Consider the following 20,897-nt stretch of genomic DNA (forward strand, 5'->3'; position numbering starts at 1 on the left):
TTTTGCCACGCGCTCTTAAATTATTGTTTTTTCGCCCTCTTACTCGCTGCACACCAGCCCTTAGTGTGTCTCGACTTGTCTCGACTTTGCTCAGCTGACGCGAGAGCTGACGCTCTCAAATCGGCCTATATCAAAACGACAAGCACGAGAAACGACTGAGAGAGGTAAGGAGAGGCGAGGCGATGGACACACAGCACGCCCCCTTCATTTCACGGTGGCGTCTCCCTGACCGAATCGGGCTGTAGCTCCGAAAAGAAAGGAGAAACAAAAATAGGAAGTAAAAGTGCCAATAGTGCCCTGTGTTCCCATGCGCTCACCCGCCCAAGTACTAACAAGGGCCAAAGTTGTTACGCATCGGCAATCGGACATTTTCTTTCATTTTCTCTTTATCGGCTGAGAACCAGTGTATTCAAGATATTATGGCCATTGCCGAGTGAATGCTGTAGCGCTTCCCGACGAGTCGGGTTCGGATCCTCTATCAACTTCCACGCAGGGTGATGATCTTTTGGTCATCACACTCGCCAGCTGAAATCGGCGCTGCCTTGTCGTAGTAGTAAAAGAGTAGTGGCCCGTGGGGGGATCGAACCCACGACCTTCGCGTTATTAGCACGACGCTCTAACCAACTGAGCTAACGGGCCTCGGCATATGCAGATGCTCAGCCCTACGCTGGAAACAGGTGGCATGAAGCCATACACCATTTCTATGGTCGTCGTGTGTCTGCTTCCCTAGTCTATATTCTGCTGACGGTCACGAAACAGTAGCTATATTGCGAGCAGGACGGGAAACGGCCGCTCGGACAGCTCAAACTTGTCACGATTCGTGTGGAAAAAATTCCGTTCCGGTACCGGGAATCGAACCCGGGCCTCCTGGGTGAAAGCCAGGTATCCTAGCCACTAGACCACACCGGATGTGGCCGTTCCGTTAGACCGTTCGTACGGTCGCTTGTCGCATTTCGTGTCGAGTGCCGCGTCGGCGCCCCTCTCTCTTTGCGGGCATCTTTGCACATACTGACTGGCAAGGCGCGCACCTCAAACGTCGCAGAGCAATGCTTTTGGCTTCATGCTCTGCTGGGAGAAGAGGGAAAGGGAAGCTGTAAGTAGCAATAACAGGAAGTAAACATTTTCCCGCTGAAGCGTTGTGGATAACAAACAAGAAATACGTTGGCGCCCTAGCTACAGCACCACCATCAGTCACAGAAAATTAAATGCCCCGGGTGAGGATCGAACTCACGACCTTAAGATTATGAGACTTACGCGCTGCCTACTGCGCTACCGAGGCACGGGTGAACCGCTTGTCCTGGAAACTGGGTAAATAGCCTGCCCAATATTAGGCGTAGAGACACTGTACTTCCTCGATAACGTGTTCTGTTGCTACACGTGCACTGCCGGCCCAGTTGATTGCGGTGTTGCTGCAGCTGTTGGCAACGATAGGCAGCACTCCTTGTCGTTAAAGTTCAGTGCCTCGGAGGCACCGGGACACAGCAACTTGTGAGGCCAGGCCGACGCTAGTCTGTAGAACATGATGCGAGCGTCCTAGTGGGGACCCGCGAGTGCTGCGTTCTCGGTTCTTCTCAAGGGAATCCAGCTATACGTTCTTGTGGATCGTGCATCTCAAGCGCGCAAGCCACGCGGCAGCATTATCGCGGGAAAAGCAAGATGATGCATCGGCCGGGAATCGAACCCGGGCCGCCCGCGTGGCAGGCGAGCATTCTACCACTGAACCACCGATGCCCGGGCCAGCGGTAACTTGACGCTGCTTCCCGAGCAGATGTCTCAAGGGAAAGTGGGACTGCCGTCAAGCGCCGTAGCATTCTGTGGAAAAGATGCTGCAGACGCTGAATCCTGCACTGCACTGCTTAAAAATGCCGCCAGAACGCGGTCCTCTGCGTACTCTTGCGTCGCCGGCGCCCAACTCTTGCCAAAGGATGCGAAATGTGCGCGGATACGCTGTCCGAATGCGTCTGGATGTGCTCCCCTAGCCCGCCTCGAAATGCGCCTGCCAGGTACGATCACCTTCGGCCGCTGCCGACTGGCGGGAAGCCGACACAGCGCGGACGCGCGGCGCTCGCTTGTGCGGTGGTGGTGTAATGGTCAGCATAGTTGCCTTCCAAGCAGTTGATCCGGGTTCGATTCCCGGCCACCGCAGCAGGCTTTTAATTTCGCGTATGAGTACTTTTGCCACGCGCTCTTAAATTATTGTTTTTTCGCCCTCTTACTCGCTGCACACCAGCCCTTAGTGTGTCTCGACTTGTCTCGACTTTGCTCAGCTGACGCGAGAGCTGACGCTCTCAAATCGGCCTATATCAAAACGACAAGCACGAGAAACGACTGAGAGAGGTAAGGAGAGGCGAGGCGATGGACACACAGCACGCCCCCTTCATTTCACGGTGGCGTCTCCCTGACCGAATCGGGCTGTAGCTCCGAAAAGAAAGGAGAAACAAAAATAGGAAGTAAAAGTGCCAATAGTGCCCTGTGTTCCCATGCGCTCACCCGCCCAAGTACTAACAAGGGCCAAAGTTGTTACGCATCGGCAATCGGACATTTTCTTTCATTTTCTCTTTATCGGCTGAGAACCAGTGTATTCAAGATATTATGGCCATTGCCGAGTGAATGCTGTAGCGCTTCCCGACGAGTCGGGTTCGGATCCTCTATCAACTTCCACGCAGGGTGATGATCTTTTGGTCATCACACTCGCCAGCTGAAATCGGCGCTGCCTTGTCGTAGTAGTAAAAGAGTAGTGGCCCGTGGGGGGATCGAACCCACGACCTTCGCGTTATTAGCACGACGCTCTAACCAACTGAGCTAACGGGCCTCGGCATATGCAGATGCTCAGCCCTACGCTGGAAACAGGTGGCATGAAGCCATACACCATTTCTATGGTCGTCGTGTGTCTGCTTCCCTAGTCTATATTCTGCTGACGGTCACGAAACAGTAGCTATATTGCGAGCAGGACGGGAAACGGCCGCTCGGACAGCTCAAACTTGTCACGATTCGTGTGGAAAAAATTCCGTTCCGGTACCGGGAATCGAACCCGGGCCTCCTGGGTGAAACCCAGGTATCCTAGCCACTAGACCACACCGGATGTGGCCGTTCCGTTAGACCGTTCGTACGGTCGCTTGTCGCATTTCGTGTCGAGTGCCGCGTCGGCGCCCCTCTCTCTTTGCGGGCATCTTTGCACATACTGACTGGCAAGGCGCGCACCTCAAACGTCGCAGAGCAATGCTTTTGGCTTCATGCTCTGCTGGGAGAAGAGGGAAAGGGAAGCTGTAAGTAGCAATAACAGGAAGTAAACATTTTCCCGCTGAAGCGTTGTGGATAACAAACAAGAAATACGTTGGCGCCCTAGCTACAGCACCACCATCAGTCACAGAAAATTAAATGCCCCGGGTGAGGGTCGAACTCACGACCTTAAGATTATGAGACTTACGCGCTGCCTACTGCGCTACCGAGGCACGGGTGAACCGCTTGTCCTGGAAACTGGGTAAATAGCCTGCCCAATATTAGGCGTAGAGACACTGTACTTCCTCGATAACGTGTTCTGTTGCTACACGTGCACTGCCGGCCCAGTTGATTGCGGTGTTGCTGCAGCTGTTGGCAACGATAGGCAGCACTCCTTGTCGTTAAAGTTCAGTGCCTCGGAGGCACCGGGACACAGCAACTTGTGAGGCCAGGCCGACGCTAGTCTGTAGAACATGATGCGAGCGTCCTAGTGGGGACCCGCGAGTGCTGCGTTCTCGGTTCTTCTCAAGGGAATCCAGCTATACGTTCTTGTGGATCGTGCATCTCAAGCGCGCAAGCCACGCGGCAGCATTATCGCGGGAAAAGCAAAATGATGCATCGGCCGGGAATCGAACCCGGGCCGCCCGCGTGGCAGGCGAGCATTCTACCACTGAACCACCGATGCCCGGGCCAGCGGTAACTTGACGCTGCTTCCCGAGCAGATGTCTCAAGGGAAAGTGGGACTGCCGTCAAGCGCCGTAGCATTCTGTGGAAAAGATGCTGCAGACGCTGAATCCTGCACTGCACTGCTTAAAAATGCCGCCAGAACGCGGTCCTCTGCGTACTCTTGCGTCGCCGGCGCCCAACTCTTGCCAAAGGATGCGAAATGTGCGCGGATACGCTGTCCGAATGCGTCTGGATGTGCTCCCCTAGCCCGCCTCGAAATGCGCCTGCCAGGTACGATCACCTTCGGCCGCTGCCGACTGGCGGGAAGCCGACACAGCGCGGACGCGCGGCGCTCGCTTGTGCGGTGGTGGTGTAATGGTCAGCATAGTTGCCTTCCAAGCAGTTGATCCGGGTTCGATTCCCGGCCACCGCAGCAGGCTTTTAATTTCGCGTATGAGTACTTTTGCCACGCGCTCTTAAATTATTGTTTTTTCGCCCTCTTACTCGCTGCACACCAGCCCTTAGTGTGTCTCGACTTGTCTCGACTTTGCTCAGCTGACGCGAGAGCTGACGCTCTCAAATCGGCCTATATCAAAACGACAAGCACGAGAAACGACTGAGAGAGGTAAGGAGAGGCGAGGCGATGGACACACAGCACGCCCCCTTCATTTCACGGTGGCGTCTCCCTGACCGAATCGGGCTGTAGCTCCGAAAAGAAAGGAGAAACAAAAATAGGAAGTAAAAGTGCCAATAGTGCCCTGTGTTCCCATGCGCTCACCCGCCCAAGTACTAACAAGGGCCAAAGTTGTTACGCATCGGCAATCGGACATTTTCTTTCATTTTCTCTTTATCGGCTGAGAACCAGTGTATTCAAGATATTATGGCCATTGCCGAGTGAATGCTGTAGCGCTTCCCGACGAGTCGGGTTCGGATCCTCTATCAACTTCCACGCAGGGTGATGATCTTTTGGTCATCACACTCGCCAGCTGAAATCGGCGCTGCCTTGTCGTAGTAGTAAAAGAGTAGTGGCCCGTGGGGGGATCGAACCCACGACCTTCGCGTTATTAGCACGACGCTCTAACCAACTGAGCTAACGGGCCTCGGCATATGCAGATGCTCAGCCCTACGCTGGAAACAGGTGGCATGAAGCCATACACCATTTCTATGGTCGTCGTGTGTCTGCTTCCCTAGTCTATATTCTGCTGACGGTCACGAAACAGTAGCTATATTGCGAGCAGGACGGGAAACGGCCGCTCGGACAGCTCAAACTTGTCACGATTCGTGTGGAAAAAATTCCGTTCCGGTACCGGGAATCGAACCCGGGCCTCCTGGGTGAAAGCCAGGTATCCTAGCCACTAGACCACACCGGATGTGGCCGTTCCGTTAGACCGTTCGTACGGTCGCTTGTCGCATTTCGTGTCGAGTGCCGCGTCGGCGCCCCTCTCTCTTTGCGGGCATCTTTGCACATACTGACTGGCAAGGCGCGCACCTCAAACGTCGCAGAGCAATGCTTTTGGCTTCATGCTCTGCTGGGAGAAGAGGGAAAGGGAAGCTGTAAGTAGCAATAACAGGAAGTAAACATTTTCCCGCTGAAGCGTTGTGGATAACAAACAAGAAATACGTTGGCGCCCTAGCTACAGCACCACCATCAGTCACAGAAAATTAAATGCCCCGGGTGAGGATCGAACTCACGACCTTAAGATTATGAGACTTACGCGCTGCCTACTGCGCTACCGAGGCACGGGTGAACCGCTTGTCCTGGAAACTGGGTAAATAGCCTGCCCAATATTAGGCGTAGAGACACTGTACTTCCTCGATAACGTGTTCTGTTGCTACACGTGCACTGCCGGCCCAGTTGATTGCGGTGTTGCTGCAGCTGTTGGCAACGATAGGCAGCACTCCTTGTCGTTAAAGTTCAGTGCCTCGGAGGCACCGGGACACAGCAACTTGTGAGGCCAGGCCGACGCTAGTCTGTAGAACATGATGCGAGCGTCCTAGTGGGGACCCGCGAGTGCTGCGTTCTCGGTTCTTCTCAAGGGAATCCAGCTATACGTTCTTGTGGATCGTGCATCTCAAGCGCGCAAGCCACGCGGCAGCATTATCGCGGGAAAAGCAAGATGATGCATCGGCCGGGAATCGAACCCGGGCCGCCCGCGTGGCAGGCGAGCATTCTACCACTGAACCACCGATGCCCGGGCCAGCGGTAACTTGACGCTGCTTCCCGAGCAGATGTCTCAAGGGAAAGTGGGACTGCCGTCAAGCGCCGTAGCATTCTGTGGAAAAGATGCTGCAGACGCTGAATCCTGCACTGCACTGCTTAAAAATGCCGCCAGAACGCGGTCCTCTGCGTACTCTTGCGTCGCCGGCGCCCAACTCTTGCCAAAGGATGCGAAATGTGCGCGGATACGCTGTCCGAATGCGTCTGGATGTGCTCCCCTAGCCCGCCTCGAAATGCGCCTGCCAGGTACGATCACCTTCGGCCGCTGCCGACTGGCGGGAAGCCGACACAGCGCGGACGCGCGGCGCTCGCTTGTGCGGTGGTGGTGTAATGGTCAGCATAGTTGCCTTCCAAGCAGTTGATCCGGGTTCGATTCCCGGCCACCGCAGCAGGCTTTTAATTTCGCGTATGAGTACTTTTGCCACGCGCTCTTAAATTATTGTTTTTTCGCCCTCTTACTCGCTGCACACCAGCCCTTAGTGTGTCTCGACTTGTCTCGACTTTGCTCAGCTGACGCGAGAGCTGACGCTCTCAAATCGGCCTATATCAAAACGACAAGCACGAGAAACGACTGAGAGAGGTAAGGAGAGGCGAGGCGATGGACACACAGCACGCCCCCTTCATTTCACGGTGGCGTCTCCCTGACCGAATCGGGCTGTAGCTCCGAAAAGAAAGGAGAAACAAAAATAGGAAGTAAAAGTGCCAATAGTGCCCTGTGTTCCCATGCGCTCACCCGCCCAAGTACTAACAAGGGCCAAAGTTGTTACGCATCGGCAATCGGACATTTTCTTTCATTTTCTCTTTATCGGCTGAGAACCAGTGTATTCAAGATATTATGGCCATTGCCGAGTGAATGCTGTAGCGCTTCCCGACGAGTCGGGTTCGGATCCTCTATCAACTTCCACGCAGGGTGATGATCTTTTGGTCATCACACTCGCCAGCTGAAATCGGCGCTGCCTTGTCGTAGTAGTAAAAGAGTAGTGGCCCGTGGGGGGATCGAACCCACGACCTTCGCGTTATTAGCACGACGCTCTAACCAACTGAGCTAACGGGCCTCGGCATATGCAGATGCTCAGCCCTACGCTGGAAACAGGTGGCATGAAGCCATACACCATTTCTATGGTCGTCGTGTGTCTGCTTCCCTAGTCTATATTCTGCTGACGGTCACGAAACAGTAGCTATATTGCGAGCAGGACGGGAAACGGCCGCTCGGACAGCTCAAACTTGTCACGATTCGTGTGGAAAAAATTCCGTTCCGGTACCGGGAATCGAACCCGGGCCTCCTGGGTGAAACCCAGGTATCCTAGCCACTAGACCACACCGGATGTGGCCGTTCCGTTAGACCGTTCGTACGGTCGCTTGTCGCATTTCGTGTCGAGTGCCGCGTCGGCGCCCCTCTCTCTTTGCGGGCATCTTTGCACATACTGACTGGCAAGGCGCGCACCTCAAACGTCGCAGAGCAATGCTTTTGGCTTCATGCTCTGCTGGGAGAAGAGGGAAAGGGAAGCTGTAAGTAGCAATAACAGGAAGTAAACATTTTCCCGCTGAAGCGTTGTGGATAACAAACAAGAAATACGTTGGCGCCCTAGCTACAGCACCACCATCAGTCACAGAAAATTAAATGCCCCGGGTGAGGGTCGAACTCACGACCTTAAGATTATGAGACTTACGCGCTGCCTACTGCGCTACCGAGGCACGGGTGAACCGCTTGTCCTGGAAACTGGGTAAATAGCCTGCCCAATATTAGGCGTAGAGACACTGTACTTCCTCGATAACGTGTTCTGTTGCTACACGTGCACTGCCGGCCCAGTTGATTGCGGTGTTGCTGCAGCTGTTGGCAACGATAGGCAGCACTCCTTGTCGTTAAAGTTCAGTGCCTCGGAGGCACCGGGACACAGCAACTTGTGAGGCCAGGCCGACGCTAGTCTGTAGAACATGATGCGAGCGTCCTAGTGGGGACCCGCGAGTGCTGCGTTCTCGGTTCTTCTCAAGGGAATCCAGCTATACGTTCTTGTGGATCGTGCATCTCAAGCGCGCAAGCCACGCGGCAGCATTATCGCGGGAAAAGCAAAATGATGCATCGGCCGGGAATCGAACCCGGGCCGCCCGCGTGGCAGGCGAGCATTCTACCACTGAACCACCGATGCCCGGGCCAGCGGTAACTTGACGCTGCTTCCCGAGCAGATGTCTCAAGGGAAAGTGGGACTGCCGTCAAGCGCCGTAGCATTCTGTGGAAAAGATGCTGCAGACGCTGAATCCTGCACTGCACTGCTTAAAAATGCCGCCAGAACGCGGTCCTCTGCGTACTCTTGCGTCGCCGGCGCCCAACTCTTGCCAAAGGATGCGAAATGTGCGCGGATACGCTGTCCGAATGCGTCTGGATGTGCTCCCCTAGCCCGCCTCGAAATGCGCCTGCCAGGTACGATCACCTTCGGCCGCTGCCGACTGGCGGGAAGCCGACACAGCGCGGACGCGCGGCGCTCGCTTGTGCGGTGGTGGTGTAATGGTCAGCATAGTTGCCTTCCAAGCAGTTGATCCGGGTTCGATTCCCGGCCACCGCAGCAGGCTTTTAATTTCGCGTATGAGTACTTTTGCCACGCGCTCTTAAATTATTGTTTTTTCGCCCTCTTACTCGCTGCACACCAGCCCTTAGTGTGTCTCGACTTGTCTCGACTTTGCTCAGCTGACGCGAGAGCTGACGCTCTCAAATCGGCCTATATCAAAACGACAAGCACGAGAAACGACTGAGAGAGGTAAGGAGAGGCGAGGCGATGGACACACAGCACGCCCCCTTCATTTCACGGTGGCGTCTCCCTGACCGAATCGGGCTGTAGCTCCGAAAAGAAAGGAGAAACAAAAATAGGAAGTAAAAGTGCCAATAGTGCCCTGTGTTCCCATGCGCTCACCCGCCCAAGTACTAACAAGGGCCAAAGTTGTTACGCATCGGCAATCGGACATTTTCTTTCATTTTCTCTTTATCGGCTGAGAACCAGTGTATTCAAGATATTATGGCCATTGCCGAGTGAATGCTGTAGCGCTTCCCGACGAGTCGGGTTCGGATCCTCTATCAACTTCCACGCAGGGTGATGATCTTTTGGTCATCACACTCGCCAGCTGAAATCGGCGCTGCCTTGTCGTAGTAGTAAAAGAGTAGTGGCCCGTGGGGGGATCGAACCCACGACCTTCGCGTTATTAGCACGACGCTCTAACCAACTGAGCTAACGGGCCTCGGCATATGCAGATGCTCAGCCCTACGCTGGAAACAGGTGGCATGAAGCCATACACCATTTCTATGGTCGTCGTGTGTCTGCTTCCCTAGTCTATATTCTGCTGACGGTCACGAAACAGTAGCTATATTGCGAGCAGGACGGGAAACGGCCGCTCGGACAGCTCAAACTTGTCACGATTCGTGTGGAAAAAATTCCGTTCCGGTACCGGGAATCGAACCCGGGCCTCCTGGGTGAAAGCCAGGTATCCTAGCCACTAGACCACACCGGATGTGGCCGTTCCGTTAGACCGTTCGTACGGTCGCTTGTCGCATTTCGTGTCGAGTGCCGCGTCGGCGCCCCTCTCTCTTTGCGGGCATCTTTGCACATACTGACTGGCAAGGCGCGCACCTCAAACGTCGCAGAGCAATGCTTTTGGCTTCATGCTCTGCTGGGAGAAGAGGGAAAGGGAAGCTGTAAGTAGCAATAACAGGAAGTAAACATTTTCCCGCTGAAGCGTTGTGGATAACAAACAAGAAATACGTTGGCGCCCTAGCTACAGCACCACCATCAGTCACAGAAAATTAAATGCCCCGGGTGAGGATCGAACTCACGACCTTAAGATTATGAGACTTACGCGCTGCCTACTGCGCTACCGAGGCACGGGTGAACCGCTTGTCCTGGAAACTGGGTAAATAGCCTGCCCAATATTAGGCGTAGAGACACTGTACTTCCTCGATAACGTGTTCTGTTGCTACACGTGCACTGCCGGCCCAGTTGATTGCGGTGTTGCTGCAGCTGTTGGCAACGATAGGCAGCACTCCTTGTCGTTAAAGTTCAGTGCCTCGGAGGCACCGGGACACAGCAACTTGTGAGGCCAGGCCGACGCTAGTCTGTAGAACATGATGCGAGCGTCCTAGTGGGGACCCGCGAGTGCTGCGTTCTCGGTTCTTCTCAAGGGAATCCAGCTATACGTTCTTGTGGATCGTGCATCTCAAGCGCGCAAGCCACGCGGCAGCATTATCGCGGGAAAAGCAAGATGATGCATCGGCCGGGAATCGAACCCGGGCCGCCCGCGTGGCAGGCGAGCATTCTACCACTGAACCACCGATGCCCGGGCCAGCGGTAACTTGACGCTGCTTCCCGAGCAGATGTCTCAAGGGAAAGTGGGACTGCCGTCAAGCGCCGTAGCATTCTGTGGAAAAGATGCTGCAGACGCTGAATCCTGCACTGCACTGCTTAAAAATGCCGCCAGAACGCGGTCCTCTGCGTACTCTTGCGTCGCCGGCGCCCAACTCTTGCCAAAGGATGCGAAATGTGCGCGGATACGCTGTCCGAATGCGTCTGGATGTGCTCCCCTAGCCCGCCTCGAAATGCGCCTGCCAGGTACGATCACCTTCGGCCGCTGCCGACTGGCGGGAAGCCGACACAGCGCGGACGCGCGGCGCTCGCTTGTGCGGTGGTGGTGTAATGGTCAGCATAGTTGCCTTCCAAGCAGTTGATCCGGGTTCGATTCCCGGCCACCGCAGCAGGCTTTTAATTTCGCGTATGAGTACTTTTGCCACGCGCTCTTAAATTATTGTTTTTTCGCCCTCTTACTCGCTGCACACCAGCCCTTAGTGTGTCTCGACTTGTCTCGACTTTGCTCAGCTGACGCGAGAGCTGACGCTCTCAAATCGGCCTATATCAAAACGACAAGCACGAGAAACGACTGAGAGAGGTAAGGAGAGGCGAGGCGATGGACACACAGCACGCCCCCTTCATTTCACGGTGGCGTCTCCCTGACCGAATCGGGCTGTAGCTCCGAAAAGAAAGGAGAAACAAAAATAGGAAGTAAAAGTGCCAATAGTGCCCTGTGTTCCCATGCGCTCACCCGCCCAAGTACTAACAAGGGCCAAAGTTGTTACGCATCGGCAATCGGACATTTTCTTTCATTTTCTCTTTATCGGCTGAGAACCAGTGTATTCAAGATATTATGGCCATTGCCGAGTGAATGCTGTAGCGCTTCCCGACGAGTCGGGTTCGGATCCTCTATCAACTTCCACGCAGGGTGATGATCTTTTGGTCATCACACTCGCCAGCTGAAATCGGCGCTGCCTTGTCGTAGTAGTAAAAGAGTAGTGGCCCGTGGGGGGATCGAACCCACGACCTTCGCGTTATTAGCACGACGCTCTAACCAACTGAGCTAACGGGCCTCGGCATATGCAGATGCTCAGCCCTACGCTGGAAACAGGTGGCATGAAGCCATACACCATTTCTATGGTCGTCGTGTGTCTGCTTCCCTAGTCTATATTCTGCTGACGGTCACGAAACAGTAGCTATATTGCGAGCAGGACGGGAAACGGCCGCTCGGACAGCTCAAACTTGTCACGATTCGTGTGGAAAAAATTCCGTTCCGGTACCGGGAATCGAACCCGGGCCTCCTGGGTGAAACCCAGGTATCCTAGCCACTAGACCACACCGGATGTGGCCGTTCCGTTAGACCGTTCGTACGGTCGCTTGTCGCATTTCGTGTCGAGTGCCGCGTCGGCGCCCCTCTCTCTTTGCGGGCATCTTTGCACATACTGACTGGCAAGGCGCGCACCTCAAACGTCGCAGAGCAATGCTTTTGGCTTCATGCTCTGCTGGGAGAAGAGGGAAAGGGAAGCTGTAAGTAGCAATAACAGGAAGTAAACATTTTCCCGCTGAAGCGTTGTGGATAACAAACAAGAAATACGTTGGCGCCCTAGCTACAGCACCACCATCAGTCACAGAAAATTAAATGCCCCGGGTGAGGGTCGAACTCACGACCTTAAGATTATGAGACTTACGCGCTGCCTACTGCGCTACCGAGGCACGGGTGAACCGCTTGTCCTGGAAACTGGGTAAATAGCCTGCCCAATATTAGGCGTAGAGACACTGTACTTCCTCGATAACGTGTTCTGTTGCTACACGTGCACTGCCGGCCCAGTTGATTGCGGTGTTGCTGCAGCTGTTGGCAACGATAGGCAGCACTCCTTGTCGTTAAAGTTCAGTGCCTCGGAGGCACCGGGACACAGCAACTTGTGAGGCCAGGCCGACGCTAGTCTGTAGAACATGATGCGAGCGTCCTAGTGGGGACCCGCGAGTGCTGCGTTCTCGGTTCTTCTCAAGGGAATCCAGCTATACGTTCTTGTGGATCGTGCATCTCAAGCGCGCAAGCCACGCGGCAGCATTATCGCGGGAAAAGCAAAATGATGCATCGGCCGGGAATCGAACCCGGGCCGCCCGCGTGGCAGGCGAGCATTCTACCACTGAACCACCGATGCCCGGGCCAGCGGTAACTTGACGCTGCTTCCCGAGCAGATGTCTCAAGGGAAAGTGGGACTGCCGTCAAGCGCCGTAGCATTCTGTGGAAAAGATGCTGCAGACGCTGAATCCTGCACTGCACTGCTTAAAAATGCCGCCAGAACGCGGTCCTCTGCGTACTCTTGCGTCGCCGGCGCCCAACTCTTGCCAAAGGATGCGAAATGTGCGCGGATACGCTGTCCGAATGCGTCTGGATGTGCTCCCCTAGCCCGCCTCGAAATGCGCCTGCCAGGTACGATCACCTTCGGCCGCTGCCGACTGGCGGGAAGCCGACACAGCGCGGACGCGCGGCGCTCGCTTGTGCGGTGGTGGTGTAATGGTCAGCATAGTTGCCTTCCAAGCAGTTGATCCGGGTTCGATTCCCGGCCACCGCAGCAGGCTTTTAATTTCGCGTATGAGTACTTTTGCCACGCGCTCTTAAATTATTGTTTTTTCGCCCTCTTACTCGCTGCATACCAGCCCTTAGTGTGTCTCGACTTGTCTCGACTTTGCTCAGCTGACGCGAGAGCTGACGCTCTCAAATCGGCCTATATCAAAACGACAAGCACGAGAAACGACTGAGAGAGGTAAGGAGAGGCGAGGCGATGGACACACAGCACGCCCCCTTCATTTCACGGTGGCGTCTCCCTGACCGAATCGGGCTGTAGCTCCGAAAAGAAAGGAGAAACAAAAATAGGAAGTAAAAGTGCCAATAGTGCCCTGTGTTCCCATGCGCTCACCCGCCCAAGTACTAACAAGGGCCAAAGTTGTTACGCATCGGCAATCGGACATTTTCTTTCATTTTCTCTTTATCGGCTGAGAACCAGTGTATTCAAGATATTATGGCCATTGCCGAGTGAATGCTGTAGCGCTTCCCGACGAGTCGGGTTCGGATCCTCTATCAACTTCCACGCAGGGTGATGATCTTTTGGTCATCACACTCGCCAGCTGAAATCGGCGCTGCCTTGTCGTAGTAGTAAAAGAGTAGTGGCCCGTGGGGGGATCGAACCCACGACCTTCGCGTTATTAGCACGACGCTCTAACCAACTGAGCTAACGGGCCTCGGCATATGCAGATGCTCAGCCCTACGCTGGAAACAGGTGGCATGAAGCCATACACCATTTCTATGGTCGTCGTGTGTCTGCTTCCCTAGTCTATATTCTGCTGACGGTCACGAAACAGTAGCTATATTGCGAGCAGGACGGGAAACGGCCGCTCGGACAGCTCAAACTTGTCACGATTCGTGTGGAAAAAATTCCGTTCCGGTACCGGGAATCGAACCCGGGCCTCCTGGGTGAAACCCAGGTATCCTAGCCACTTTTTTTTTTTTTTTTTTTTTTTTTTTTTTTTTTTTTTTTTTTTTTTTTTTTTTGCTCTTCTACGCTTTAAATTTATTAGTTTTTTTTTTTTTTTTTTTTTTTTTTTTTTTTTTTTTTTTTTTAATGGTATAACATAAAGTAAATGAAAACAAAAGGGATGAGTGGCTTCGACTCATGAATGCCATCTCCGAGAAGAAATCCTCTGTATGTTCCGCCTCCATCGGCATTGTGGTTGTTCGTTATTTTTTTTTCAAATTACCTTTGGCAACCGTACTTTAGGGGCCCTCTTACGTCGGAAAACTGTAAGGTCGGCTTCTCGGGTTGCAATGTGTTCACTCCGTTGCGAGTTCATCCTGTTTCATCGTGTGGTCTCTTCTCTTTACTGTCCTGTCTTGTCTACTCTTAGCTTTACACCCGCCAATTCTGTGGGGGATCCATGATCGCTTTAATGAGAAAATTTGCGTATTCCTGTTTGTAATGTGGAAGTTTGCGAAGTCCATCGTGCTGTGTTTGTAAATATGTCGAAAAGTCTCCAATACTACGTTCTGAGTTTGTAAGAATATAGTAGATTGCTTGTCCTTTCAGCCAGGTTACGGCATTTCGTTTCGTGGTAGGGTAGAGGTCATCGTCCGGTAGAAGTAGACTCTTAAGGGTGATGGCTTGAGGGGACGTGCGTTGTAGAAATGCCAAGAGGTTTCTAACCGCTTTCCAGATGTCTTGCGCCGTACCGCATACGAATGTGTGTTCATCAGTATCTTGCACGTTACAGGTTGCACAAAGGGAAGTATCAGCCAAATGTATCGAATGTAAGCGGGAAGTCGTGGGAAGTTTCCTATTGACCACGTAATACCACAATGCTCTCACTCCCGTTGGCAAATGTGGATGATGAACACTTCTCCATACACGTGGCCAGACTGCCTCGGGGTACTTAACTTCAATACTGTTTCGAGCGTGCGTCGTGAGCAAATATTTGTACACTGCTCGCACTGTGACTATCTGTTCCTCAGGCATTCCCAGGCGGATGTAGCTATAGTCAAGCAAAAATTGCTTGATATGATGAAGGTCGTCTGGTATGTGATGAACATCCACAGGCGCGTCAAGATTAGCCGGCTTTATTTCGTTCAATAGAAAAGTGGTGATACTATTGGGCGAATTCTTCCATCTGCTAAATGTAGAACTGACGTACAGGGCCCGTGTCTTCGTATAGACGTCGGTGAGGTTGAGACCACCTGACGCCGACGGCAGAGTCAACGTAGAATACTTGACTTTGAAAATGTGGCCGCGGCTGACAAAGTGGCCGAAGGCAGCTAACAATCTGCTTGCCATCGGGAGGGGTAGCGGGAGTACGCGTGCCACATAGTTAACTTTAGAGACGAGATAAATGTTCACCAAGGCCACGCGTTGTATTTCGTCCAGCGACCTGAGGGTATGTTGACGTATGCTCGCGCGCACTGTATTTAGCAAATCTTTGTAATTGATTGCAATCGTGCGTCGGATGTCACGAGTAAATTTCACTCCCAAGCACTTCATGACCGTGATCACCTTGATCTGTCCAGGAATAGGGGCCTTCAATCCGCGACCGATGTTCAGGACACCGGACTTCATTACATTCAACTGAGCCCCCGCCGCCTTCCTATACTGCTCTACTATGTCCATCGCCGTCCGTATCTCAGACGTGGTTCGCACAAGAAAGGCCACATCATCCGCGTAGGCGCGGCATACAAACTTGTGACCATACATCAGGACACCCTGGAGGTGTGAGGTCAGCGCTGTTAATAGCGGCTCGATGGCGATAGCAAACAGCGCCATCGACATAGGGCAGCCCTGTCTGACCGAACTTTCAATAGTTATCGGCCCCACTGATCGCCCGTTGAGCAAAATCGTGGACTGGGAGTGGCGCAGCAGTCGTGCGATGATGGTGTGGAAACGGTGGGGGAAGTTCATTGTCTGCATGGTTTTCAGTAAATACTCATGGTTCACACGGTCGAATGCTTTGTCAAAATCGAGAGCAACTAAGGCGCACGGAATGCGACAGGCGGCAGCTACCGCTATGACGTCGCGATAGTCACACAAGGTGTCGTGAATGTTGCGGCCTATACCGACACTCGTTTGTGGCGGGGCTGTAACCGTGTTCATCACCGGTTTGAGTCTCCTAGCTATAATCCTTGCAAAGATCTTATAATCACAGTTTAGAAGTGTGAGCGGGCGGTAGTGTTTTGCGGATTGCGCCAATGGTGACTTAGGAACCGGTATGATCAAGCCCTCACTGAATTGTCGCGGGATGTCTTTGTCGGGGTCCATTAATTCCTGGCATATGCACGTCAGTTTCGGCAACAACAGTCGTTTAAATGTGCGATAGAACTCCACCGGTAGGCCGTCTGGACCAGGTGACTTGTTCTCAGGGCCCGTCAGCAGTGCATCTTCTACTTCCTCTTCTGTAGGTTCAGCCAACAATTGAAGAGCTTCCGTCTGATTCACCTTGCGGGTTATACCCGACAGTAAAGCCTCCATCGCCTCGTGATCCACAGGGCCAGCGGCGTATAGCGTCGCATAATAGTGCTTCATCTCAGCTGATATCTCACGCTGCTGCAACAACAAACATCCGTCCTCCGTCCGTAGTTCAGTGACCAGTTTCCTGCGGCGACCTGTCCGCTCCTTAAGTACGTGATAGATGGAAGGTTGCTCGCCTGCGACACCGTCACGAAGTCGCGCCCTGACTTTGCACCCGATGAGCTTTTGACGCGTCAAAGCCGTAATCGTGGCTTTTATCCGTTGTATTTCCTGGTGATTGTCTATAATCGACGCGTCCGGGCGGTATAAGTCTCGAAGGACCTGGAAATAGAACTCGACCGTCCTGGTGTACCATTCCTTCCTGTCACGGGAGTATCTCATAAAGGCCTTCCTGATCGTCGGTTTTGCACAGTTTAGCCACCATTCCAACGCCGAGGCATATTGAGAAAACCTTCTCTCACAAGCCGCCCAAGACGCAGCGAAGAGTTCATGGCATGCCTGTTCGTCCAAATGCGATACATTCAACTTCCAGTATCCTCTTCCACGGTACGTCCCTTGGCGTTGGAGGTTGAGTGTACAAATGTACGCCGCGTGGTCAGAGAAGACGGTCGGCCATATCTCCGTCTGCAAAAGTCTTCGACTTAAATCCAGCGTGACGTAAATACGATCGAGTCGGCTGGCGGAGTGAGTCGTGATATGCGTGAATCCTGGCCTATCGCCATTGACGTGTTCCCAGGTATCAATAAAATGAAAGTCCCGTATTATAGCCGCTAGATCCGGACAAGTGTTAAAATGTGGCGTCTGGTCTTTCGGAGATAGGACGCAGTTGTAGTCGCCACCGAATATAATGTGGTCGTAATGGCCTACAAGCAATGGTGCAATAGCATCGTTAAAAAACGCCGCCCGTTGCGGTCTATTACCAGTCCCTGAAGGGGCATAGACGTTGACAATACGAGTATCGTAAATGGTGAGTGCCATACCTCTCGCCGTTGGGAGGTACTCTACGTCAGTCGCTAGTATCCCTTCCTTTGTGAGGATGGCTGTTCCAAGTTCTTGCACAGTCCCGGGATGAGTGAAGGCTATATATCCACTAATCGTGGCGAGGTCTATGTTCTTCACCTCTTGTAGTAAGACCACGTCGAGTTCGGCCGCATATAACATATCACGGAAGGTCTGTAGCTTAAGATTGCTGCTGATACTGTTGATGTTGACAGTCCCTATCCTGTAAGCTTGTGCAGAAGTCATTCGCGGATGGAAGAAAGGAAGGCCTTTTCTGTGACTACACACACTATAGATTAGTGGTCGCTGGGGCGGGGGGGAAGCCCATCCGTATCATCCCCGACCCCGCGCATGACCGCTGTCCCCACACCAACCATAGGATCGTCATTCAAGTCCCCTCCTGGCGGAACGTTTTCCACATCATCGGCCCAGTTGCCGGTCGCCCGGAGGCCAACCTCCGTCGTGTCGCCGTCAAGTGTCTGCGTGGGTATGTCATGCGGGGTCACCTCCCGTGTCGCGTGCACTACCATCCGTTCGGTGGGAGGGGTAGGTGGCTCGGCCGTCGCAAGAATGTCCGCCGGAATGAGGACCTGGTGGATGCCATCGTCTTGTGCTACCGGTGTTCCTCCAAGTGTGCGGGCAACCCGCTGAGCTTTTTCTCGCACCTCCTTCGCCGTCTGGTCCGCGTTCGGGGGCGCAATCCGTTGTTTTTTGCGTCTGCGGGGTGAGTGCCGTGGTCGGCCCATCTCATTATCGGAAGATACGGTCTGGTCCGGCTCCTGCGGGCCCTCCGGATCCTGGAGCACGACGTTTTCAGCCGCAGCAACTGCGGCATGGCCCTCGTCATCGGGAGTTACCTGTTGCTCTGACTGGGCAGCGGATAAGTTTGTCGCCGTTATCTGGTTCGTGACTATGGGCGCAACGTTGGTCTCAGGTGGTGACGGGCGAGGAGCCGCCTCCTCTACTAGTAAGTGGTCCGGTTCCGGTCCTCTGACTGCCGCAACGTAACTTACCGGCAACGACTGCATAGTCGCAGGTCTTTCGGATTCTCCCACTGGTAACTGCGCTATCCTCCGCTGCATGCAGTCCGAGCGAACATGGCCTTCCTTACCACAACCTGAGCACGTTCGGGGTTGCCCGTCATACATGACAATGGCCCTACATCCACTGACGTATATATATGAAGGGACGTGACGCCGAAGATCAATTTTGATCTGCCGCACCCCATTGAGAACAGGGAAGGTATTGAAAGTTGTCCACTTCTCCGCTGTATTACTTATGACCGTGCCATATGTAGTAAGAACTTGATTGATCTGCCCTGCAGGCACCTCAAACGGAAGCTCAAAGATCCTAATGGTCCTGACGCCAAGTCCCGCCATTTCAACCGTCACATCCCCCACGTTACCGTCACAATGGGTGAACTTAAATCGACCTCCCGAAGAGGCTATTACTCGTGCACAGCAGTCTGTGTTCGACATCTTCACATAGACTGTTCGGCTAACTATCGACAAATGGATACCGATAACGTCGCCAAATTGTAACTTCACTACATCGCGCAAAAAGGCCTCTACTTCGTATGGCTTAGGTCGTGCATAATGGTCGTCGAAACTAAATTTCAGTGTATTTGTACGGAAATGAGACTCCATCGTTACCACGTGTACATGATTAAATTCCTCGAGAAACGGCTAGTCCCACCGTGTTGACTCACCACTCGCCGCGGAGCTGGCCGGAACAGCGAGGACGTAAACAGCGCACGTCCGCTCACCTCGCCAGCCGCGAGTAGACTGCTAGACCACACCGGATGTGGCCGTTCCGTTAGACCGTTCGTACGGTCGCTTGTCGCATTTCGTGTCGAGTGCCGCGTCGGCGCCCCTCTCTCTTTGCGGGCATCTTTGCACATACTGACTGGCAAGGCGCGCACCTCAAACGTCGCAGAGCAATGCTTTTGGCTTCATGCTCTGCTGGGAGAAGAGGGAAAGGGAAGCTGTAAGTAGCAATAACAGGAAGTAAACATTTTCCCGCTGAAGCGTTGTGGATAACAAACAAGAAATACGTTGGCGCCCTAGCTACAGCACCACCATCAGTCACAGAAAATTAAATGCCCCGGGTGAGGATCGAACTCACGACCTTAAGATTATGAGACTTACGCGCTGCCTACTGCGCTACCGAGGCACGGGTGAACCGCTTGTCCTGGAAACTGGGTAAATAGCCTGCCCAATATTAGGCGTAGAGACACTGTACTTCCTCGATAACGTGTTCTGTTGCTACACGTGCACTGCCGGCCCAGTTGATTGCGGTGTTGCTGCAGCTGTTGGCAACGATAGGCAGCACTCCTTGTCGTTAAAGTTCAGTGCCTCGGAGGCACCGGGACACAGCAACTTGTGAGGCCAGGCCGACGCTAGTCTGTAGAACATGATGCGAGCGTCCTAGTGGGGACCCGCGAGTGCTGCGTTCTCGGTTCTTCTCAAGGGAATCCAGCTATACGTTCTTGTGGATCGTGCATCTCAAGCGCGCAAGCCACGCGGCAGCATTATCGCGGGAAAAGCAAAATGATGCATCGGCCGAGAATCGAACCCGGGCCGCCCGCGTGGCAGGCGAGCATTCTACCACTGAACCACCGATGCCCGGGCCAGCGGTAACTTGACGCTGCTTCCCGAGCAGATGTCTCAAGGGAAAGTGGGACTGCCGTCAAGCGCCGTAGCATTCTGTGGAAAAGATGCTGCAGACGCTGAATCCTGCACTGCACTGCTTAAAAATGCCGCCAGAACGCGGTCCTCTGCGTACTCTTGCGTCGCCGGCGCCCAACTCTTGCCAAAGGATGCGAAATGTGCGCGGATACGCTGTCCGAATGCGTCTGGATGTGCTCCCCTAGCCCGCCTCGAAATGCGCCTGCCAGGTACGATCACCTTCGGCCGCTGCCGACTGGCGGGAAGCCGACACAGCGCGGACACGCGGCGCTCGCTTGTGCGGTGGTGGTGTAATGGTCAGCATAGTTGCCTTCCAAGCAGTTGATCCGGGTTCGATTCCCGGCCACCGCAGCAGGCTTTTAATTTCGCGTATGAGTACTTTTGCCACGCGCTCTTAAATTATTGTTTTTTCGCCCTCTTACTCGCTGCACACCAGCCCTTAGTGTGTCTCGACTTGTCTCGACTTTGCTCAGCTGACGCGAGAGCTGACGCTCTCAAATCGGCCTATATCAAAACGACAAGCACGAGAAACGACTGAGAGAGGTAAGGAGAGGCGAGGCGATGGACACACAGCACGCCCCCTTCATTTCACGGTGGCGTCTCCCTGACCGAATCGGGCTGTAGCTCCGAAAAGAAAGGAGAAACAAAAATAGGAAGTAAAAGTGCCAATAGTGCCCTGTGTTCCCATGCGCTCACCCGCCCAAGTACTAACAAGGGCCAAAGTTGTTACGCATCGGCAATCGGACATTTTCTTTCATTTTCTCTT

At 53.6% G+C, this 20,897-nt stretch overlaps 34 non-coding genes across 34 annotated transcripts; 7 read left to right on the forward strand and 27 right to left on the reverse strand.

The window, feature by feature from the left end:
* Positions 1-565: 565 nt before the first annotated feature.
* On the reverse strand, positions 566-639 carry Trnai-aau. The gene has a single exon. It is a non-coding gene; the product is annotated as a tRNA-Ile (tRNA).
* A 198-nt stretch (positions 640-837) lies between these two features.
* Trnae-uuc lies at positions 838-909 on the reverse strand. The gene has a single exon. It is a non-coding gene; the product is annotated as a tRNA-Glu (tRNA).
* Positions 910-1,206: 297 nt separating this feature from the next.
* Positions 1,207-1,279, reverse strand: Trnam-cau. Its single transcript has one exon. It is a non-coding gene; the product is annotated as a tRNA-Met (tRNA).
* A 381-nt stretch (positions 1,280-1,660) lies between these two features.
* Positions 1,661-1,731, reverse strand: Trnag-gcc. The gene has a single exon. It is a non-coding gene; the product is annotated as a tRNA-Gly (tRNA).
* Positions 1,732-2,073: 342 nt separating this feature from the next.
* Trnag-ucc lies at positions 2,074-2,145 on the forward strand. Its single transcript has one exon. It is a non-coding gene; the product is annotated as a tRNA-Gly (tRNA).
* A 593-nt stretch (positions 2,146-2,738) lies between these two features.
* Positions 2,739-2,812, reverse strand: Trnai-aau. The gene has a single exon. It is a non-coding gene; the product is annotated as a tRNA-Ile (tRNA).
* A 198-nt stretch (positions 2,813-3,010) lies between these two features.
* On the reverse strand, positions 3,011-3,082 carry Trnae-uuc. The gene has a single exon. It is a non-coding gene; the product is annotated as a tRNA-Glu (tRNA).
* A 297-nt stretch (positions 3,083-3,379) lies between these two features.
* On the reverse strand, positions 3,380-3,452 carry Trnam-cau. Its single transcript has one exon. It is a non-coding gene; the product is annotated as a tRNA-Met (tRNA).
* Positions 3,453-3,833: 381 nt separating this feature from the next.
* On the reverse strand, positions 3,834-3,904 carry Trnag-gcc. The gene has a single exon. It is a non-coding gene; the product is annotated as a tRNA-Gly (tRNA).
* A 342-nt stretch (positions 3,905-4,246) lies between these two features.
* Positions 4,247-4,318, forward strand: Trnag-ucc. Its single transcript has one exon. It is a non-coding gene; the product is annotated as a tRNA-Gly (tRNA).
* A 593-nt stretch (positions 4,319-4,911) lies between these two features.
* Positions 4,912-4,985, reverse strand: Trnai-aau. Its single transcript has one exon. It is a non-coding gene; the product is annotated as a tRNA-Ile (tRNA).
* A 198-nt stretch (positions 4,986-5,183) lies between these two features.
* On the reverse strand, positions 5,184-5,255 carry Trnae-uuc. The gene has a single exon. It is a non-coding gene; the product is annotated as a tRNA-Glu (tRNA).
* A 297-nt stretch (positions 5,256-5,552) lies between these two features.
* Trnam-cau lies at positions 5,553-5,625 on the reverse strand. Its single transcript has one exon. It is a non-coding gene; the product is annotated as a tRNA-Met (tRNA).
* Positions 5,626-6,006: 381 nt separating this feature from the next.
* Trnag-gcc lies at positions 6,007-6,077 on the reverse strand. The gene has a single exon. It is a non-coding gene; the product is annotated as a tRNA-Gly (tRNA).
* Positions 6,078-6,419: 342 nt separating this feature from the next.
* Positions 6,420-6,491, forward strand: Trnag-ucc. Its single transcript has one exon. It is a non-coding gene; the product is annotated as a tRNA-Gly (tRNA).
* A 593-nt stretch (positions 6,492-7,084) lies between these two features.
* Positions 7,085-7,158, reverse strand: Trnai-aau. The gene has a single exon. It is a non-coding gene; the product is annotated as a tRNA-Ile (tRNA).
* A 198-nt stretch (positions 7,159-7,356) lies between these two features.
* Positions 7,357-7,428, reverse strand: Trnae-uuc. The gene has a single exon. It is a non-coding gene; the product is annotated as a tRNA-Glu (tRNA).
* Positions 7,429-7,725: 297 nt separating this feature from the next.
* Positions 7,726-7,798, reverse strand: Trnam-cau. Its single transcript has one exon. It is a non-coding gene; the product is annotated as a tRNA-Met (tRNA).
* A 381-nt stretch (positions 7,799-8,179) lies between these two features.
* Positions 8,180-8,250, reverse strand: Trnag-gcc. The gene has a single exon. It is a non-coding gene; the product is annotated as a tRNA-Gly (tRNA).
* A 342-nt stretch (positions 8,251-8,592) lies between these two features.
* On the forward strand, positions 8,593-8,664 carry Trnag-ucc. Its single transcript has one exon. It is a non-coding gene; the product is annotated as a tRNA-Gly (tRNA).
* Positions 8,665-9,257: 593 nt separating this feature from the next.
* Positions 9,258-9,331, reverse strand: Trnai-aau. The gene has a single exon. It is a non-coding gene; the product is annotated as a tRNA-Ile (tRNA).
* A 198-nt stretch (positions 9,332-9,529) lies between these two features.
* Trnae-uuc lies at positions 9,530-9,601 on the reverse strand. The gene has a single exon. It is a non-coding gene; the product is annotated as a tRNA-Glu (tRNA).
* A 297-nt stretch (positions 9,602-9,898) lies between these two features.
* Positions 9,899-9,971, reverse strand: Trnam-cau. Its single transcript has one exon. It is a non-coding gene; the product is annotated as a tRNA-Met (tRNA).
* Positions 9,972-10,352: 381 nt separating this feature from the next.
* Positions 10,353-10,423, reverse strand: Trnag-gcc. Its single transcript has one exon. It is a non-coding gene; the product is annotated as a tRNA-Gly (tRNA).
* Positions 10,424-10,765: 342 nt separating this feature from the next.
* Positions 10,766-10,837, forward strand: Trnag-ucc. The gene has a single exon. It is a non-coding gene; the product is annotated as a tRNA-Gly (tRNA).
* Positions 10,838-11,430: 593 nt separating this feature from the next.
* On the reverse strand, positions 11,431-11,504 carry Trnai-aau. Its single transcript has one exon. It is a non-coding gene; the product is annotated as a tRNA-Ile (tRNA).
* A 198-nt stretch (positions 11,505-11,702) lies between these two features.
* Positions 11,703-11,774, reverse strand: Trnae-uuc. The gene has a single exon. It is a non-coding gene; the product is annotated as a tRNA-Glu (tRNA).
* A 297-nt stretch (positions 11,775-12,071) lies between these two features.
* Trnam-cau lies at positions 12,072-12,144 on the reverse strand. The gene has a single exon. It is a non-coding gene; the product is annotated as a tRNA-Met (tRNA).
* Positions 12,145-12,525: 381 nt separating this feature from the next.
* On the reverse strand, positions 12,526-12,596 carry Trnag-gcc. Its single transcript has one exon. It is a non-coding gene; the product is annotated as a tRNA-Gly (tRNA).
* Positions 12,597-12,938: 342 nt separating this feature from the next.
* On the forward strand, positions 12,939-13,010 carry Trnag-ucc. Its single transcript has one exon. It is a non-coding gene; the product is annotated as a tRNA-Gly (tRNA).
* A 593-nt stretch (positions 13,011-13,603) lies between these two features.
* On the reverse strand, positions 13,604-13,677 carry Trnai-aau. The gene has a single exon. It is a non-coding gene; the product is annotated as a tRNA-Ile (tRNA).
* A 5,866-nt stretch (positions 13,678-19,543) lies between these two features.
* Trnam-cau lies at positions 19,544-19,616 on the reverse strand. Its single transcript has one exon. It is a non-coding gene; the product is annotated as a tRNA-Met (tRNA).
* A 381-nt stretch (positions 19,617-19,997) lies between these two features.
* Trnag-gcc lies at positions 19,998-20,068 on the reverse strand. Its single transcript has one exon. It is a non-coding gene; the product is annotated as a tRNA-Gly (tRNA).
* Positions 20,069-20,410: 342 nt separating this feature from the next.
* Trnag-ucc lies at positions 20,411-20,482 on the forward strand. Its single transcript has one exon. It is a non-coding gene; the product is annotated as a tRNA-Gly (tRNA).
* Positions 20,483-20,897: the final 415 nt, after the last annotated feature.

The sequence above is a fragment of the Schistocerca americana genome, unplaced genomic scaffold (assembly GCF_021461395.2).
Source record: "Schistocerca americana isolate TAMUIC-IGC-003095 unplaced genomic scaffold, iqSchAmer2.1 HiC_scaffold_1078, whole genome shotgun sequence".
Taxonomy (NCBI): domain Eukaryota; kingdom Metazoa; phylum Arthropoda; class Insecta; order Orthoptera; family Acrididae; genus Schistocerca; species Schistocerca americana.